The sequence below is a fragment of the Cetorhinus maximus genome, chromosome 9, assembly GCF_964194155.1.
Source record: "Cetorhinus maximus chromosome 9, sCetMax3.hap1.1, whole genome shotgun sequence".
Classification (NCBI taxonomy): domain Eukaryota; kingdom Metazoa; phylum Chordata; class Chondrichthyes; order Lamniformes; family Cetorhinidae; genus Cetorhinus; species Cetorhinus maximus.
In genome coordinates, this window is record NC_135887.1 from 80,286,078 (window position 1) to 80,306,369 (window position 20,292).

The window sequence follows — 20,292 nt, forward strand, 5'->3', positions numbered from 1 at the left end:
TGTAAGTTGCCTGGTATGGATGGCTTGGAAAGCAAGTTGCTCAAGCAGGTGGGGATGGACATAACGGAAGGCTTGCCTTTCTTTCAATCTTCCCTAGATATAGGGGAGGTACCTGAAGATTAGCAAATGTGTGATACCCTTAGCTGAGAAAGGGGATAAGGACAGTCCTTGCAACAAAAGGCAAGTTAATTTAACATCAATGGTGGGTAAGATTTTGGAATCCATAATAAGGGGGAAAAAAATCAACAGGCCCCTTGGAGAGGTTTGAGTTAATTAAGAAATGCCAGCACAGATTTGTAAAAGGCAGATCGTACTTGACTAATCTAATTGAACTTTCTGGTGAAATAACAGAGAAGGTTGATGAAGGGAATGTGGTGGACGTTGTTCATATAGGTTTTAAGAAAGCATTTGACAAGGTACCACATAAAAGCCTGGTTGACAAAATTGAGGCTCATGAAACAAGAGGGTCAGTGTCCAGTTGGGTAAAATTGGCTTAAACACAGAAAGCAGCGAGTCATGGTAGATGATAGTATTTTGGACTGGAGGGTGATAGAGTGGTTTATTATCACTGTGTGAACTTTCAACACACTTATTCACTGTGTCTCTCTTCACAATTTTGATAACATGCTCGCGTTCAAGTGGGTTGTGCTCACCTTTGCTGGATCTACTGTTACTAGTGTAATACAATAACTATGCAGGAAAACAAAGTTGCAAACTACTGAGAGAGGAGATTTCATGTTGCATTCCCTGTTCACGTTCTTTTACCATTTTGCTCTCAAAGTAGTGAATCACTTGTAATGCGATTTCTTGACATATTTGCAATTGATTTCCCAAGCTAGTACTTTCTCCCAGGTAAACAGTAGATCAGATGGTGTGGTGAGAACCTAATCTCCTGTTCAGATGTTGCAATAAACAGCAGGATTGAATCACTTCCAGCTTATATTTAAAACCTGCACTGCTGTTCTATGATGACCAAGGGAATGAACAGAACTTTTCATTTTTGGTGACGGGAATTGCAAAGCTTTGAAGATTTGCCATTTAATGTACATTCTCTTTTTTATATAAGGAACGTTTAAGATGGGGCATTGAGTAAATTACATTATTATATGAAACATTTACATTATTATATGAAACATTACGTTTTTGCATTATTATATGAAACTTTTGTGACACTCCTTAAGATAAAGGTTTAAAATTACAAATCAGTCAGACCAATAAAAATGTGCATTTGTGTGACCAGTTATTATCATTTTCTCTTAAAATATTTGCACAGCGGGATGGCGGGGGAGAGACAAGTTTTTTCTAAAAATATACTTTATTCATAAAATTCGTAAAAGTACATTGCAAAACATTTCAACGTAAAAATTACAGAAAGTGCCATAAAACTCGAATTGTCTCCGTCCAGTGTGTTCCACTCTTAGGTGCCTCTATACAATTGTAATTCTTTTTATATTTACAATATACATTCCATGTCAGGCATACAGCCTGGGGGCAAAACATTTCCAATTGAAAATTACAAAATTCAATTTCTCTTTATACACAGCGTTCCTCGTTGAGGTGCCTTAAAACAATTTCAATACTTTTGTATTAATATGCAGCGTTAGGCATACAGCCCAAGGGGTTCCACAAACTGAACAAATACAAGCAATTGGGAAGGCACATCAGGCACTGGTTGCTTGCTGCAGGAGAGCATTTCTATATGAAGACTGCTGGCAGCTTGGACCATTGCGACAGCCTGACCAATGGTGCGCTGGCCTGACACTCACTCGCGCAGTCTCGCGCTACTTTCCTGCGCCCCCACCCCGCGGGTGAGACGTGCGCGCGCCTGCCGCTCACCCCCGCGCGCTGCGCGTGCCCGACCACGGTTCACACGGTTGCGGGCTGGGCGGGCGCGCGCTGCCAGCTCGCCAGCCAGGGTCTGCGGACGTCGCGAGCAGCCATAGCAATCCTGTGTCTAGATGGTTTTTTTTTTCCGCAGGGAGAGGTTACGGGTGAGAGTCGGCGAAAGAGGGAGAGCGAGCGGTCGGGCTGAGGTAAAGAAGCGCCTGGGCGAAATGCAATGGTTACTAACAGCAGCATAATGCATTGAATGAGGGAGGAGCGCCCTATCATTTATTTCCTTTTTGCTTGTTGTTTAGCTTGTCGCTGCTTGCGCTCACCTAGCGGTTTTATGAATCAAGTCGCAATTTGCTTGTAACACAATCACACACAGGAAATCTGTGAATTCCCGAGCGAGGAATAAATAGATCGGCGGGCTGACATATATTAAAGTAACCGGTAACTGTGTTGGAACCGATGTCAGTACATGTGTGCTCTTTAAATACGCACTGTTTTATTTTTGGATTTTTTAAATATGTTAACGTTTAATCTAACGACAGCCGAGCGATCCTGAGGTGATTAAAGGTGGATTATTTTCCTTAAGAGAGGGAGAGACTGGTGGAACCAGCCACAAATCTGGTTCATTTTATCCAATAGGAGACGTGTCAGTCAGTTTAATTCACCTTTTATTTATTTTTTCGCTGTGGTTCACAAGCTTTTAAGTGTTTCAAGTAACCTCTTGCAAACCGAGTTGACAATGAATGAGTGAGGACAGTAACAATGGCTGCTCTAGAATGTACTGAGGTTAGAAAGACTGAAAGAAATACTCCTGCTTGTGTGAAGAAGGGTGTCCTGCATTTAGAGTTTGATTTCAGTCATTTTGTTAGACAGAATTTGCAAGGGTTTTCATGTTTTTTACAAATGAAAGTCTAATAGGTTAGTTTATTTTTATTAAACTGCCTTGTTCTTATTTTGCTTTGGTCCAGAAAAATGTTGGCACATAATTGACAGGAGGGAGCAGTGTGAATCTCGAAAATTCCGGGAACCAGGCTTGGTATTTGGGCATAGTTTCGAATTCCACTCCAAAAGCCAACAAGCATTTTCCTACCTTCACGCTAATAGCATTCCAAGGATGATGAAATAAAACGGAATGAACATGCAGTTTTTTTCCCCCTTGCAACCCATTAAACTTTGCTCACCAAACTAAACGGTGCAATAAAGGTCAATAGTGACAACCTGATGAAAGCTGATAAGATAGCTTTTATTCCATCTTGTGTAAAGTCAAATCTTTATCAACTTTCTAAATGGGAGCTTCCATGTTGAGGTACTTAAAGGCACACTGATTTTGTCCATGTTCCCATTATGAGTATTTTAGATTTAGTGAAAATTTGAAAGGAACATTTTATGGAAAGGTTAACATCTCAGTGAACTTTACTTATTGAAATTTCTATGCTAATATGGAACATTTTATTTACAGGTGGTTTACCCATATATTGGGTTGTTTGCAGGCAACATATTCTCTGCGTGGTGATTTTTTAAAAGAGTGAAGCAATGGTCAGACATCACATAGGAATTGTTGATTTTTTTCTTACTGAGATTGCTTGGTGAAGGTCATGAGTGTGGGACCCCACCAAGGTGGAAAGGGGTGAAGGAGGAGACAAGATCATTTGAAAAATAGTGGTTAGGTGATGTCAGGTTTGGGCTTTAATTGTCTGCAGTCTGTAGGAGGAAGAGAAAATTGAGGGATGCAAGGAGTGTAGTTTTGAGATCTTGGAGAAAGGTCAATCAGGATATGGTAGCAATGGTCTTGATCATGGGTGCTGGTGTCTCAACCGAAGATGTTAGATTCTGCTTTCAATACAGTTTATTCTAAAACATGTTTTAGCATTGGATTCTGTGACTGGGATCATTTTTGTGAAAACATGAAAATCAATAGCCTTGGCTCTGAACTCGTTGAGAATGTAGGCAAGAAAAGGGGCATACAGAGTGCTTGAAACATAGAAACAAGAGAAAAGTTCACCAAAACACTGATGATATATTGGTAAAAACAAAAGAAATTGTGACAGAGAGCTTGGAGATCAGAGATGAGAGGTTTGCCTATTAGTAGATAAGTCTTCCTTTTCCATCCTCTGTCAGTGTTCAGAAAGCTCCCCTATATAAAGCCCCACCATAGTGTACATCTTTTACATCCTTCCAGCTCTTCAGTTAAAGGGATGTGATGGCTACAATTCAGCTGCTTGGGAATTGGGAATCTTTCCTTGGGGTGTACTTGATTGTCCCTTTTTTTTTCAGCTGCTTAAGTTTTTAAAAAATTCTTTCATGGGATATGTGCATTGTTGGCAAGGCAGCATTTTCTTCTCTAACCGTAATTGCCCTCGAGAAGATGGTTATGAGCTGCCTCCTTAAACTGCTGCAGTCCATCTGTTGCAGGTACACCCACCATTCTATTAGCATGGAGTTCTAGGATTTTGACCCAGCAACAGTGAAGGAATGGGAGTGAAGATATAGTTCCAAGTCAGAATGGTATGTGGCTTGATGGGGAACTTGCAGGTGTGCTATTCCCAGGCATCTGCTGCACTTGCCCTTCTAGATGGTAAAGGTCGCAGGCTTGGAAGATGTTGTTGAAGGAGGCTTGGTGAGTCATTGCAGTGCACTTTGTATATAATACACACTGCTGGTACTGTACGTTGGTGGTGGAGGGAATGAATGTTGAAGATGATGAATGGTGTGCCAATCAAGCAGCTGCATTGTTTTGGAGAGCTTCGAGCTTCTTAAGTAATGTTGGAGCCGCATTCACCCAGACAAGTAGAGAGTATTCCATCTCACCCTTGACTTGTGCCTTGTAGATGGTGGACAGGCTTTGGGGAATCAGGAAGTGAGTTACTCACCGCAGAACTCCCAGCCTCTGGACCTGCTCTTGTAGCCACAGTATTTATATAGTTTGTCCAGTTAAGTTTCTGGTCAGTGGTAACCCTCAAGATGTTGATGTTGGGGGAATTTTGCAATGGTAATGCCGGTTGAATGAGAAGTAGAGATAGATTAGATTCTCTCTTGCTTGAGATGGTCATTGCCTGGAAATTGTATGTGAATCTTACTTGCCACTTATCAGCCCAAGGTTGCATGTTGTCCAGGTCTTGCTGCATTTTGACATGAACTGCTTCATTATCTGAGGAGCTGCGAATGGTACTGAACACTGAAATCATCAGCAAACATCCTCACCTTGATCTTCTGATCAAGGGAAGGTCATTTAAGCAGCTGAAAGATGGTTGGGCGTAGGACACCAGCCAGAGGAACTCCTGCAGTGATGTCCTGCGGCATCAACAACCACAACCACCTTTGTGCTAGGCATGACTGTAATCAGTGGAGAGTTTTCCCCCTGATTCCCATTGACTCCAGTTTTACCAGGCTCCTTGATGCCACACTCAGTCAAATGCTGCTTTGATGCAAGGTCAGTCACTCTCACTTCACTTCAGATCAGGAGCCGAGTGACCCTGGTGGAACCCACACTGAGCATCAGTGAGCAGGTTATTGCTGTGTAAATCTTCTTTATAGAACTGTCGATGATACCTTCCATCACTTTGCTGATGATTGAGAGTAAACTGGTAGGGTAGTAATTGGCTAGAGCAGATTTGCCTTGCATTTTAGGGGCAGGACATACCTAAGCAATTTTCCACATTGTCGGGTAGATGCCAGTGTTGCAGCTGTACTGTAACAGCTTAGCTAGGGGTGCAGCTAGTCTTGGAGCACAAGTCTTCAGTATTACTGTCAGATGTTGTCGGGGCTCGTGGTCTTTGCAGTATCCAGTGCCTTCAGGCATTTCTTGATATCACGTGGAATGAATTGAGTTGGCTGAAGACTGGCATGTGATGTTGGGGACCTTGGGATGAGGCCGAGATCGACCATCACAAGTGCTTCAGCCATATCTTTTGCATTGATGTGCTGGGCTCCCACATCATTGAGGCTGGGGATATTTGTGGAGAATCCTCCTCTTGTTAGTTGTCTAATTGTCCATCACCATTTATGACTGGATGTGGCAGGCCTGCAGAGTTTTGATCTGATTCGTTGGTTGTGGGATCGCTTATCTCTGTCAATAGTATGCTCTGTCTATAGCATGCTCTGTTCACCAGGTTGGCACCTCATTTTTAGGTACTGCCTAGTGCTGCTCCTGGAATGCTCCTTTACTCTCGTCATTGAACCAGGTTATCCACTGGCTTGATGGTAATTGTAGAGTGAGGGATATGCCAGGCAATGAGGTATCAGATTGTGGTTGAATACAATTCTGCTGCTGCTGATGTTTCACAGCTGCTAGATCTGTTCTGAATCTGTCCCAGATTTATAGATCATGTAATGTTACTCCTCACGACGCAATATTTAAAGAAGGAAGATTGCATCCCTTTCAAAACTCCAATAATATTTAATTGGGACATTGGAGTCTCACTCAAATGTGATTTTGCTTCCTTTATTGCTCCTGGTAACTAGAAAGAGAATAGTGAAACTCTGAAGGGCTGTAATCTCACCCTGGTTCAAAATCCAATGTAAAACATCAGGGTAAAGCTCACTCAGTTTATTACTGCCATTGAATATAGATTAGATTAGCCTCAACATTGCTTTTATGGCAGTTATTACCATTTTAAATTTTATCTCCAGCTTTCCTCTACCCCACCACCACCGCCATCCCCAACAAACCTCCACCCCATTCTTGAAGTCGCTGTGGTGCAGTTCAACGCACGCTACATGTCCTCCAGTACTCTATCTTACCCAAGAGATCAATTTTCATATGTGAACATATGGTATTGTTGGTTGACTATGTTACCATAGAGGCCTATACAGCCAGTCTGGTTTTGTGCCCATGACCCTGCACTCCCCACACCCATCATACCCCTGAGATTTCACTGGATAGTGATTAGGGACTAACTTATCACCACCTTAGCTGAGGCCGATTAGAATGCCTCACCTGTTGCTTTGTCTGAAATTGACTTAAAGCAAGAATCAAACTAGGTTTATTCCTCAACACCCAATAGGCCATTTAGAGGCTTATTATTTCTTATATAATAGTGTATGCTGTTAAACTGCTGACATGACTAAATTTCATTGTATACTCCTTTTAGATTTCAGCAGATTCCATGGCAACTATCAATGTCTACTGCATGCTGTTATCATTGATGTGCAATGACTTCCATTTTGACAAGATTAGCAAATGTGACAATCGGTGCAAAGTTATCACTTGATTACTGGGAAGTAATGCCTTTAGTGCACATTATTTTGAATAAGAATGCAGAGAGATGCAGTCTGAAAAAAACACAGGTTAAACTGCATTGTGAACCTCAGAAGTGTGTCATCACCAGCCCATTCTAATCAGATTTACATCTGATCTTGACAGAACCTCCATATTGCAGGGTGAATTGATTTATCACAGCATTCTTCCCACCATGGAAACGTAATTCTTCAGACCTGATGCAGTAAACATCACAGAAAATTGTAAAGCAGATTTGCTGCTGTGTAGCACAAGTATGGTTCTGTATGGGTCAGTACAGAATGCGAGGGGGAGGCAATTTAGATCACTCTCCACAATGCAGCTCCAAGTATCAAGGTCAGAGATACAAAGTTTAGTTAGGTTTCACAGGTTGAAGGCGCTAGCATAGAGAAACTTTGTCAAGTGCCATGTCAATGAGATTTCTTAATTCTTAGTGAAAGAAAGAGCTTACATTTATATACCTCAGGATAAAGTACAACAAAGGATTGAAACATGTTTCAGTAGTCATCAGGAAGCTGCCTTTCCTCCACCCCCTGCCCATTTTACTGTACTTTTGGTACGAGAGAGAGGATACAAAGACCAGCCAATTGTGTTGGTAATAGGAAGTGGTTTGAAGAAAAACTTGCATTGCTCTAGTTAGCAATTTAATATTTTTAGCCCTATTTAACATTTACTCTGAACTGTATACCAGTTACAATTTATATGCTTATCCCTTCCTGCAGAACAGTGATGGTGAAAGAGATCATTTATCCTTGAAAGTAAATTTTATCATTTCTTACCTCTTGGTTGATACTTTATACAGTCCTACCTGCTGAAAATAAACAGTAATCTTAACTGCATCTGTGAGGATATTTCTTAGATTGGAAATTATGTTTTGCACATCGTTGGGGAGTTTGTAAGAGATAAGCAAGGTCACTAAACTCCAACATCAGAAGGGAATTGCGCTTCCAATGGTGATACAATACAGGCTGTGAGGTGAAATGAGCCATCCCACCTCATTCTTGTTCACTAGGCTCCAATTTCTTTTAGTTCTTTGCATATACTAAGGTATCTAGGCATGGGGTTGTCTTGGACTGGATTCAAATTCAAGCCAGAGCAATAGCAGGTTAATTGTTTGTATTTATGTATATAATGTGTATGAGTGCATGTATATATTTACAATGAAATTGACCATATATTAGACTATCCTTTAACTAGTTGTGAAAACAAAAAAACTATACTTTCTTAGTTTAATCATTGGAGGTGGGGGAGAAAGTAAGAATTTTAATCCTCAGTGACTTTAACTATGCTGTTTTGCTGGTTAATATGGTTTGTTAGAAGTGTGGGGTAAATGCGATTGTCATAGGATGTCATGCATTTTTGCTACATGAACGAAACGAGTCTTGATGAGGGCTGGGGATGAGTGGGATAAAGGCTGACAGCGTGCAGCAGAGAATCCCTCAGAAGATTGCTGGCTGTCATACGAGAAAGGATTCAGGGTAAGAATGGCTGCAGGGGCTAGTGTGGATGACAAGCAAATATTCTGCTATTTTTGGCTTTTCAGATTAAGGGGGGAGAAAAGGCAACAATGCCTAACAATACCTGATGTCCTGAATGGGAGGGAAGTAGCTGCTTTTGCTGTTTATGTAATATGATATTGTATATACAGAATCATATATTAATTAAATAACAGTGGTCCAACTTGATTAATTGACCTTCTGATCAGGGAAGTCACACTGGTTTCAGTGAGTTTTGTGTTAACATGCAGTTGCATTTAAGATGAAAATTACAATGTTCCTTTGTGAGTAGAAAAATTGTGGGATTGTGGTTCACTGGAATTCTACTTTTTTAATTAAGTACAATAGCTGCCTTTATCTATTGCAAGTCATCTGGAAAAAATCCTTCCAATCAGGACCAGAAAAATCCCAAATTAAATTAGAAAAAGAAAATTTCACTACACAATTGGGACAGTGTCTGATTTGTGATGTGATTTGGTTTCCGTGAGATTCTACATAGAATAAACAGCAAGTTGCCATTTTATCTGGAGCTGGCTTTCCTTTACATTGTGTGAAAAAAAAACAATTTTTTAAAAGAAAAATCTCTTAATTTTAATTTAGAATGACTATCGGAGCATATATCCAGACCACTGCTTTGTCAAGCAACATTTTTTTCTTAAAATAACTTGAATCGTGCTTCACATTTATTGATGTGCATACCCGTTCAGCATTTCCATATCTGCAGAACTTTCACTATGTAGAGATTTCTAATTTTCACATGTAACAGCTGTCCCACATAAAACTAAAACCAAGACCATAACCGCAGTGGCGTTCATCTAATATATCTTTCTTCCATTATTCTCTGTTTCTTGAAGATACAGTTTTTTTCTGGATTCTGCTTCCATAGGACTAAGTACGCGCCTCCACCCTCACCCAGACTTGTCCATATGTGTGTGGCAGTGAATAATGGAATTATGATATACTAGAATGGTGGTTGTGTGGGCAACTTAAACACTGTCCTGAATGTGTAGATTTTCTTGTAAAGGGCACTTTATTTTAACTCAATTTTAGTTTTTAAGATGGCTTGCGATAAATAAAAACAGCATTCATATATATATATATTATATATATTTGTAATTTTAAAAAAAGAATCATCATCCTAATGAATCACAATCCTACTACTGATCCTCCAAAAAATAAGGAATGTTGTCAATATCGTTTTAAATTATTTGCAGTGCAAAACTCACTGAAACCAATGTAACTGTTTCTGATTGATAGTTCATTTAATTAGATATTCAATGACCTAAATGTTAAGCTTGGTCATCTGATGTGGCCAAGCATCATCGTTATTTCTGCTGCCCAACCAATCTTGTCCTTATCTGACATCTTGACATGCACGTTTGTCCAGCATGATTGGCTGCATACTAATCATGATAACTCCTGGCGGATTTCCTCCCCATCACCCCGGTTGAGGACTTTGGCGCTTACAGTGGCACTGCTAACTTCCTGCAAAGCTGATATTTGCTGACTAGCATTGATGGGGGATGGAGGCTAGATCTTCCTGGCATTGGCCAGTTACAAAAAGGCAGTGAAACGATAAGGGGGACTTAAGCTTACAGAGTTGTAAAAGCACTGACTCTATTCTTACAGAAATGTATTCTATAAATACTTACACATGTCGACAATCAATAGTCACGCACTATGATAACTTGAAATAGTAAAGAACATTTCTAAATTATTTCAGTGCTCAGATATTCTCCTGTTCCAATCACAGCATTTACAAACCTCCAAATTTCACAGGCTCAGTGTTACTTAAGAGTTGCAGAGCCAGATAGCATCACATAATTCACATTAATCTTTGAATAACCAGTATTGTTGAATCTTCCATTTTGGTGCAGAACTGTTTCAGCAGTCCTTCGAGGATTAAGAATTTGGTTCTGGACTGCCTACTTCTATTCTCACAGTTGAAAATACATCTCCCCACTCGAGTCTAGTTCGCATGTAATATCATGTATAATAAATATTATCATGCTCTGTTGTTTTATTTTAAATATAAGAAATGAGGTGACTTACTTTCAACTTTATTGCTGGCGTGAGCTGACAGTGATTCCTGTTCCTGGGAAAAACTCATGAGATGAGTTCCCCTTTACAAGATCTTTGATGCCCTAGCATACAGACATTAGAGGGATCTCCAATGTGATCTGTTCCTATTCTTACTCCACATAATCTTTGGAGTCTTTGATTCTTTTTTCCAGGTGAGAGAGGGAGATTGTGAGACACAGCGCTTGGAAGTGGGGAGGGTTAGGTGTCTTCATCAAGTATACCTTTAGCCCTGAACTGTGACAGGAAAGGAGGGAAAGTCACCATGCTCTCTTATTGTATGTTGCTTTGATCCCCCCCCCCCCGATACAAAGAGGATTGACCCTGCCATGACCTCAGACCCAAGGAATGCTTTCTCAAAAGGAAACTTTGCCCTTGCCTCCCCTGATGGAGAAAGCCATGTTGATTTTTTTGAGATTTCTAACGGCCCTCCCTTACTTCACTACTGACTCATCCCTCACCATCAAGAGAAAGATATAAAGGTTGACGTTCTTTGGGAACTTTGGGCATAACTGTAATAGATGCTGGAACAGGATACCTTGAGTAACCCACGAAGCGCCTGAGGCCTAGGGCACTGATTATTGCATATTGCTACTATAAGGCTTTCAACGGCAGGAGTAGATGTTTTAGAGCACATCTGTGATGATCATGGGAGGAATCTGCAGCAAGATTGTAACATGATACTTCCAAAATCCAGACTTCTCATGAATAAATCTAAATCTGTCCAATGCAGAATGGTTAGCACTTCATAGGAACATAAGACTTAGGATCAGGAGTAGGCCATCCTCCGAGTTTGATCTGCCATTCGATAAGATTGTGGCTGATCTGATTGTTGTCTCAACTCCACTTTTCAGTCTGCCCCCCATAACCCTTGGCGCCCTTGTATATCAAAATTCTGTCTAATTCAGTCTTGATAAATTTAGTGACCTAACCTCTGCTACTTTCTGGGGAAGAGAATTCCACACACCAATGACCCTCTGAGAGAAAAAAATTATCCTCATCTCTGTCTTAAAAGAGAGACCCCTCATTCTTAAACTGTGTCCTCTAGTTCTAGTCTTCCCCACAATTGGAAGCATCTTCCCGCTATCCACCCTATCAAGTTCCCTCAATCTTTTATGTTTCAATAAGATCACATCTCATTCTCCTAAACTCAATGGGTAAAGGTCCAGTCTGTACAGCCTTTCTTCGTAATAAGTCCTTCGTCCCAGGAATGGTTTTAATCGAGAAATTTCTAATTTCCACTCTTGCTGATCACAGGCAAACAGCTGAGAAAGCACATTTATGGTGACCTGGGAATGAGCTGCCCAGCAGGATGTCCTTGCACCTATAGGAAATGGATAGCATGCATGAAAGAGAAGGGGGAAAAAGATTTAGAACAAAAACAGAAAATGTAGGAAAAACTCAGCAGGTCTAACAGCATCTGTGGAGAGAAAAACAGGGTTAACAGCATCTGTAGAGAGAAAAACAGAGTTAACAGCATCTGTGGAGAGAAAAACAGGGTTAACAGCATCTGTGGAGAGAAATACAGAGTTAACGTTTCGAGTCCACATGACTTCTTCAGAGCTAAAGAGAAGTAAAAATGTGATGGAATTTATACTGTTTAAAGGGAGTGGAGCAGGTGAAGCTAGATCAAAGGCCAGCGATAGGTGGGGGCAAAGGAGAGATTGACAAAGATGTCATGAACTAAAGGACAAAGGGGCGTTAATGGTAGTGGTACTGGCTAAAGGAGGTGCTGATGGTGGCATTAAAGTAAGAAAGCAGAATGTACTAATAGTAGGACAAGGGTAAGCAATGGAAAGAACAACATGAACAAGTGACAGATGGCCCTTGTGGGGGTGAGGTTAGGGGGAGGGGACGGTATTGGGGGAAAAAAGATCAAAAATAGGATAAAACAATGAATAAAAATGAAAATAAATAAAAATAAAAAGTGGATAAAAAATAAAAATTAAAAGATAAAAATGAATATTTAAAAAAGGAGTGAGGATGAAGGAGAGAGTTCGTGGTCTGAAGTTGTTGAACTCAATGTTAAGTCCGGAAGGCTGTAAAGTGTCTACGCGGAAGATGAGGTGCTGTTCCTCCAGTTTGCGCTGGGCTTCACTGGAGCACTGCAGCAGGCCAAGGAGGGACATGTAGAAAAAAAGATGTACTATTTTTGCTTTCAAAAGCAAATGTTGCAAAAGACACATTTATTTGTAATTTTCTCTTCCCTCTTCTGAACATTTTGACTAAGGAAAAAAGTAACTTCTTTTGTATCACATCTGCCATCTCCTCAGGATTTCCCAAAGTACTTCAAAGCCATTGAAACGCTTTTGAAATGTATTCATTGTTGTAATGAATGTAAACAATGCAGGCAAGTAGCACAAAATAGGGTTCCACAAACAGGAATGAGATAGATGACTGCATAATCTGTCTTTTGGTGATGCCGATTGATAGATGAATATTGGCCAGGAGGCTGGGGAGAACGCCACTGTTGTTCTTCGAAAAAATGGCATAGAAACTTTTAGATCCACTCGAGTAGTGTGTTGGGGCCTCTGTTTAGCATCTCATCTGAAAGATGCAACTCTCCCTCAGCAGCACACTGAAATGTTAGCCTGCTTTACATTAGCCTGATATCTACGGAGAACAGTGGCTCTCCAACTTATCCAAGTGTCTATTATTCATGTATAAGCCCTGAGTTATGATCCTTGGCCAGATCCCCAGGTTATTGGTAATAGCCGATTAGGGACCAATAACATTTTGTTTAAAGTAGACAAAGTTTCAGATGTAAGATGCTTGCTCAATGAATAAAGCCACAAGATTCCATGGGTTTTGAACAAACAAAATAAACTTTACTATGCAAGGTCAGAAAGATAAAACAATTTAGAATATCTATATTATACTCTAACATTCAGGGTTGATTTGAGGTATATATGAATCAACAGGTAAACTGTGGTCGAACACACCACACTGCAAAATAAATGACAGATACAACCAAGAAAGATTCCATGGATTTCTGAACAACCCACCCAGATGCCAGCCAATCTCACTGAAACTCTGTTTCCCTCACAAGGGATTCCAATCTTCACCTTAGAAGATCTAAACTGGGAATTCTCTCCAAAAGTAGCTCCAACTCGGACGGCTTCGAAAACAGCCCACCTCGCAGGGTTTCAGTGTCCGTTCCCCTGGATTCCTGAGTCTGCACTTGAGCACCAACTCACAGGCACAACTTAAGATCTTCGGCCGCACTGAGCAGGACACTACCGCTCCAAAGGCGCACTTTTGCCCCAGCGGTCCACAGCACAGAGTCACCAACCTTCAGCTGCTGTCTTGGATCAACAACGGCTCACCTCACAGGGTTTCAGCCTCATCTCCCGAGATTCTGTTCCCCTGGATTCCCGAGTATACACCCAAGCACAAACTCACTAGTATAATTTCAGATCTTTGGTTGCTTCGAGCAGAACACTACTGCTCCAAAGGGGTACCTTTGCCCAGTGGCCTGCAGCATGGAGCCGCCAACTTTTGGCTGCCTTCTTCACGTAAAGTCCTCTCCCTGCAGCCCTTTTCCTGTTTGGAACCTGTTTCTCTGCTCCCCTTTTTCCTTAACTTAGCTGTGACCTGTTTCTGTCCTGACCTGGGACTCCCTTTTGGGGCCTCTCCCTTTCCCCTCTTCCCTATTTGGGACCTCTCCCTGTCCCCTACCTAGCACACTAGTCTTTAATGGTGCGCTGCTCTCAGTCACCTGGCCTGGATTTTTGCACGGTTCTTTTTCTGTCTTTATACACAGGCACTGTGGACCTGTCCTGAGCCTGAAGAACTTAAAGATGCAGATCTGCTAAATTCCGCATGTGCAGCCTGCTCCCAGTCTGCGCATTGTGGGAAGTCCGAGGTTTGTAGGGGACTTTGAGTTCCTGACCCCCGCACTCAACATTAAGTTTGGGTTTCGTAACACATGGCAGCAAGTGCCAGCAGGCTCTCTGACCCTGGAGATATCACAGGTGAACCTGATCCTGTCCCCACTTGGACTCAAGCAGAACGTCCTGGGTAGTGATTAGCAGCTGACTTTTCCTGCACAAACTCGGTGGCTACAAACTAAGTCCAGATAATTTGATATTCCTGCTAGTGGTTAATTGGAACATTAGTTGCATCAGTCACAAATTTTATGACTTCAACGTTTCTGTGCTTATGTCTGTATAGTATATTGTGCGATATTTTTTGAGTTGGATGAAGCCATATTTTTAAATATGAAATTGAAGGATACAAATGTATGAATTGGCTTTCTTCAAAAACATTTCAACTATAAAGTGCCAATGTTCTGTCGTGTGCCTTTATTTCTAAAAGCCTGAGTCAAATGTTAGTTATGTGATCACAGTTTAGAATGGAATTTAATACCATAGGCTGTCGATTAAGGGAATACATATAAGCTTTTTTAATCTCCATAATAATCAGGTATTATTGTACCTACAGAGGCATCCCATTAGTACTGTAAACAAGTTGATGCTAGCACTTTTGGAGGCCTCTCAGGGAAAGATTTCAGGAGATGTGCTTCTTAAGAAGCCTCCTGAGACAAAAGGTGAACGTAAACTGCAGCTTTTAATGGTGTTAGGTGCTGTGGGTAGTTTAACACTTTTGATTTTCACATTGCTGGCCAGTATGGAACCCTTCCCCACCAACAACAGAGAACTTGATGGCCAGAAACTTAAATTTGACACTGCAACCTTTCCATGGTCATGTACATTGTTTCAAAAACATATTGTTTTCAATGTTACATTGCAGAGTGCCAACTAACTGGCACCCAGTGTAAACAGCGTAAAATTCATCCGACCAGCAGCCTGGTCACTTCGTAGAATGTTTCAGTTGATAGTTTGTAATACAGGCATGCTAGAAGGTGCTTCCTTTTATTTTCTTCCCCATTTGATCCAACACAGTTTTACTACATTTGTGTAAAATGGCTCTGAAGGACAATGGATCTATATTCAATAAAGACCATTATTATACAACCTGAATATCAGTCACTCTGTATCTCAGATTATATTTCTTCCAAATACTGGAATTTAGTTTATAAACCAAAAGAGCAATGCATTACTCTTATGAGTTAGGATCATCACCACAAATACCGTATTGGATGTCAGAGTGTAGAGTTTGTCTGACGAGAGAATGATGCATCTGTTGAACCTGCATCACTTTTAGCCGATATTGTTCTCAAACTCAAGGCTGCAGTATAACCAAGCCATATTATCACTTTGCAGTTGTGCACCGAGTGCACCTTCATAGTGCAATAGCTTATTTATTGAAAAGCTGTTTGTTCAATGATGGTATAATTCATAAGGCTGATTTTACAATATTTAAAATGAGTGCAAGAAGACTTTGGCTGTGTGCCAACTCCAAATACTGTTGTGGTCCTGCAGTGTCCGGTCCTCTAGCTCTCAGGCACTTTCCTTGTAACCTGTTGTTTCCAATGGGCTAGCATTTGAAAAGGAAGCTGCACCATAGGATATCATTGAACCTTTAAATCCTTAAGCCACAAGATTGCAGGCAATCATATCAATGTAGTTTTGTTAGATTGCCATTGTAACACCACTGATTGTGTTCTGGTACCTTGTTTTTTTCCACAATTATAATTTTCAACCCATTATCTTGCAGCTAATGTATCAGTGTGTGTCTTTCAATCATATGCTTGAGTGAGCACAATGGACACTGGTACCGTGTAGCCCTTCAGAATGGGATCTCGTTTATAGCAGCCGTTTCCAATATTAGCAGCAGACTGCTCATTAATTAGCAAAATACAAGGCTGACCAAGTGTAGAAAGCAGTAAGTTTAATTACAGCTTAATGATTTCAAGCTATGGTGCTCACTAACATTTGATGCACATCATGACGCAAACCAGTGTCTTGCTCAAGGGCTGTTTTCAGGCGTGCTGCAACATTTTGTACTGTACCTCAGAGTGATGGAACACGGGATTGTACCTACTTTTCCTTGCACAGTGAACTTCTTATTTCACTTTGGGCATTTGGCAAGTGGAGGATGGGCAAATAACCCTGGGCTTATGAGAATTCAGTTCAAAACACTTAGACTTTTGTCTACGTTATTGTCACTATATTCCAAAATGAATTGGTTATTTTAATAGGGCCGTTTCATTTGCTATGTGGAACCCCTGAGCACACTGCTTCCTAAAGCTTTGGCACCTTTTACTGGAAAGCAAGAATGAGAGGTAACAACACTAAAGTCGTACTTGGTCAATATCCCTCAACGGGGAAGCTTGTGATTGGTTTCTCATATACTGTGGAGTAGTGAGTATGGTAGGGCAAATGGTTCCCAGACTGAACTATGTGTATAAGTAAGTTTATGGAGTGATTCCATGACTCCAATGCAAAGAAGCTACTGAATTATCTGGATCTTTAGACTCCATAGTTTACAAAATAATTCTAACTGGGAGATTGACTCCTGAACAGGAGGAAACCCTTTGTACAATCAAGATTTGTGAGATACATTACCCAAAATTTAAGGTCAGCACCACAAATGTAATATAATTGCAACCGATGCAGAACAAGCTTTTTAAACTTCAATTTTTCCTTTTTTAGTGTTGGGAATGAGCAGAGTGTTCCTCACTTCCTCGTCAATGTTTGCATTAAATCCATGTTTTGATGGCAGAGTGGAGTTTGTGTGATTGGAGAAGGTTGCAGACCCTAACTGTGAAACTCAGCTGCTGACTCTGCATCACTTTTTGCAGGTACTCAAACCTATACCTGCAGTATAACTGTACCATATGTTGCTTTCTGGCTTGGTTCTAGGTAACCTGGAGCTGCTAATTAATCTATTTGCTTGGAGAGATCTGCCTGCATTCAGTGGCTTCAGTTGCTCCCAAAAATGTTCTGGGTGTCTTACCTTTATGGGAGTTGACTCAAACTAACTCATATCTCCTTGTACAGTACTGGAACATTGGGATTTGACCAGATATGTCTTTCACGGGTGTTTTTCCTTTAGCCTGAAATGATAGCTCTGCTTCTTTCTCTGCATAGATGCTGCTTGATCTGCGTATTTCCAACATTTCCTGTATTTATTTCAGATTTCCAGCATCCACAGTATTTTGCTTTAAGTTAACCTGAGATGAAATGAAGCTAAATCACTAAGTATTCCCCACAGTATTGGGAGCAACCAGAGCAGTGGTTATGATAATCACTTAGTTCAATCATGTTATCTTGCTTGACTTATCTCCTCTGCATTTTGTTCCACACCCTCTGCAGATTCCTATCTTCATTTGGCCTTGTAGCATTTTGCTGGCTGGCCTCCGAATTCATTTCTAATCCAGGTTTAAAGCTTCTCTTTCTGTGACAAAAATCCCTTCCCTCTCCTCAGCTCACAGAATGACTGGATCAAAAGCTTTTCCAATGCAATGGTGATGGGCATTTTTCTGATTACCCAGATATACTATTGAATCGCTAATTGTTTAATCACTGGGGAAAGCAACTTCATATACCCACCTTTTGTCTGATTGGCACTGTACTGAGAAACTGACCTATTTTTAAAATGAGCTTTAGCTTAAGATGTATTTTAAAATTACTTCAGTCTAAATCCTCTGAAAATTTGTGGGACAAATGAATGTGGAGTCTTAAAATGCAGCCTTGTCGGATGTCTTTTTAAAATACTTATAGAATGAACATTTCCTTTGAAATAACTTACAAAGATAAGTCATTTAAGTATTTAAACAGTTATATCAAAACATGAAAGGACTGTAGAAGATCCATTGCTCTTTTTGCTGAGCAATGCTGAATAAAGTCTGATTTTTATTATAAATGGACACAATCTCACCATAACCAGGGAACTATTTTGTTTACTTATTGGATGAAAAAATTAGGTCAATTTTTCTCTGTAAACAAGTTCACCTGTATATCCAAGTTCACTTAACTGTGCTTTACTCATTCTCTCAGCCTCCTGATTTCAAGGAGAAAAATTGAACTAGAAATCGTATTGAAGGGCTTTGTCATAAGCGCAGGCATCCTGATGACATGTCATTTTGCTGTTGGAACTACGTTCTGACTGCCTCAGTGTAGCAGCAGCCAAACCACCATCTGGAAAAAATGTATTTTGACACAAAGCCTCTTAGACTGGCCATTACAATTATGGTCACAGTCATTATTCTTGTGATACTTTTCTTTCCTCCAGCATGTCTTCCCCTTTCCAACTACTGTCTGTTTCTGATTATTTCCTTCTTTCTCTCTGTGCTAAAGGTGTTCTTGATTAGTGACTCTCACATTACCTGTTCTTTCCTGCTAACCTTAAGTATTGAATACCTTAATTGCAAGGTCTGTTCTGGCCTCTGCATGGTATATCTGCTTCTTGTGCATTGTAGTTTGGTCTAATTAGTATTCTGTTTTTGAAAAACATCCCACAATCTCTGAAGCAAGTCACATAAACAACTTTGTAAGCTTTTAACATTTTGGAATGTGCAATATCTCAGCTGAATACTTTGTGGTGTGGTGGGTTGGGAATTTGCTACGAGTGTTTCTCGTACCGCTGCCTTCACCGTCAGTTTTTTGGGAGTCAGCATTTCAGAATTATATTCTGCTGGGTGTGTGAGGCAAAGAACCTGTTAAGTGTGTTTGGAATCTACAATCTGATACATTTTTCAATGCCACTTTGGTGTTTAATCATGAGCCACATTTTTCCCCACAATTTTGTTTCCCCCCCACCCTTCCCACTCCCACTCCCCTTTTCTGACAGAAGTGACTCATGCTGGATAAGGTCCCAGAACATTGACAACCCTCCAGTAAGTTCTCCCAGATGGCCACGTTTGCCAATTCTCGTTTACAAATTCCTCTCTCGACTTGCTTCAAGCACCTCTGCGACCTCCTCCCAGCTTGCAACCTGTCCTCGTGACTGTGATCTATTGTGAATGGCACTCCCTTCCTCCACACTCTACCTCCTTCGACCCACCATTGGTGATGGAATCTTCATTCACCATACTCTCGCACTTTTGGATCTCTTTCTAGACCCTTCCTCCAGGTTTGTGCAACCTATCGCATTGTCCTCAATTCCCAGTATATTCTGGTGATTCCGCACTGTACCCCTTTCAAAGTTAGCGCATCTTTCCTAAGGTTCCATGCCCAAAACTACAGTACTCTAGGTTGGTTCCGACCTAGGCTTTGTACAACTAAAGTAACATTTTTCCTCCCCTTTTTATTCCAGTCACCTTGAGCTGAAAGCTAATAGTCCAGAGGCTATTTTTGATTACACATTGTACCTGTGATTATTGTATATGGACACTGAAATCTTTGCTTCACTGTCCCTATGCTATAACAGTTGAGAAAGTTTTTGTAATTCTTGAATCCAGGATGGATGATCTCACACTTACTCACATTGAACCTTATCTATGCCCAGTTGCACCTTCCTGCTCCTTACCCACAGAACTTTGTGTCTCCTAAATTGGTGTAAATTTGTGTCAGCTGCAACCTAGACATTGTTACGGACAGGAGGGGGGTTTAATTTAAACAGCATGAATTTCTTCTCTCACTACCTGTCCGTAAACAGAAAGGCATCTTGATTTGGTTCCCTCTTCATAAGTGGTGATGTATTTCCCAACACCTTGGTTTTGGTACAATCCAATTTCCTATTAACAACCTCACAGCAGATAGGATGAACTCAAAGGCTGTTGTGTTGGTCAGATGGTAA

The 20,292-nt window shown here is 40.7% G+C and overlaps 1 protein-coding gene across 1 annotated transcript in view; it reads left to right on the top strand.

Moving 5' to 3' along the window:
* Nucleotides 1–1,877: 1,877 nt before the first annotated feature.
* slc25a22a (solute carrier family 25 member 22a) overlaps nt 1,878–20,292 on the top strand; it is a 120,154-nt gene continuing 101,739 nt past the window's right edge. Inside the window, exon 1 of the mRNA XM_078548938.1 lies at nt 1,878–2,033. The gene's annotated coding sequence lies outside the window, so the exon portion shown is untranslated. The remainder of the gene's footprint in view (nt 2,034–20,292) is intronic.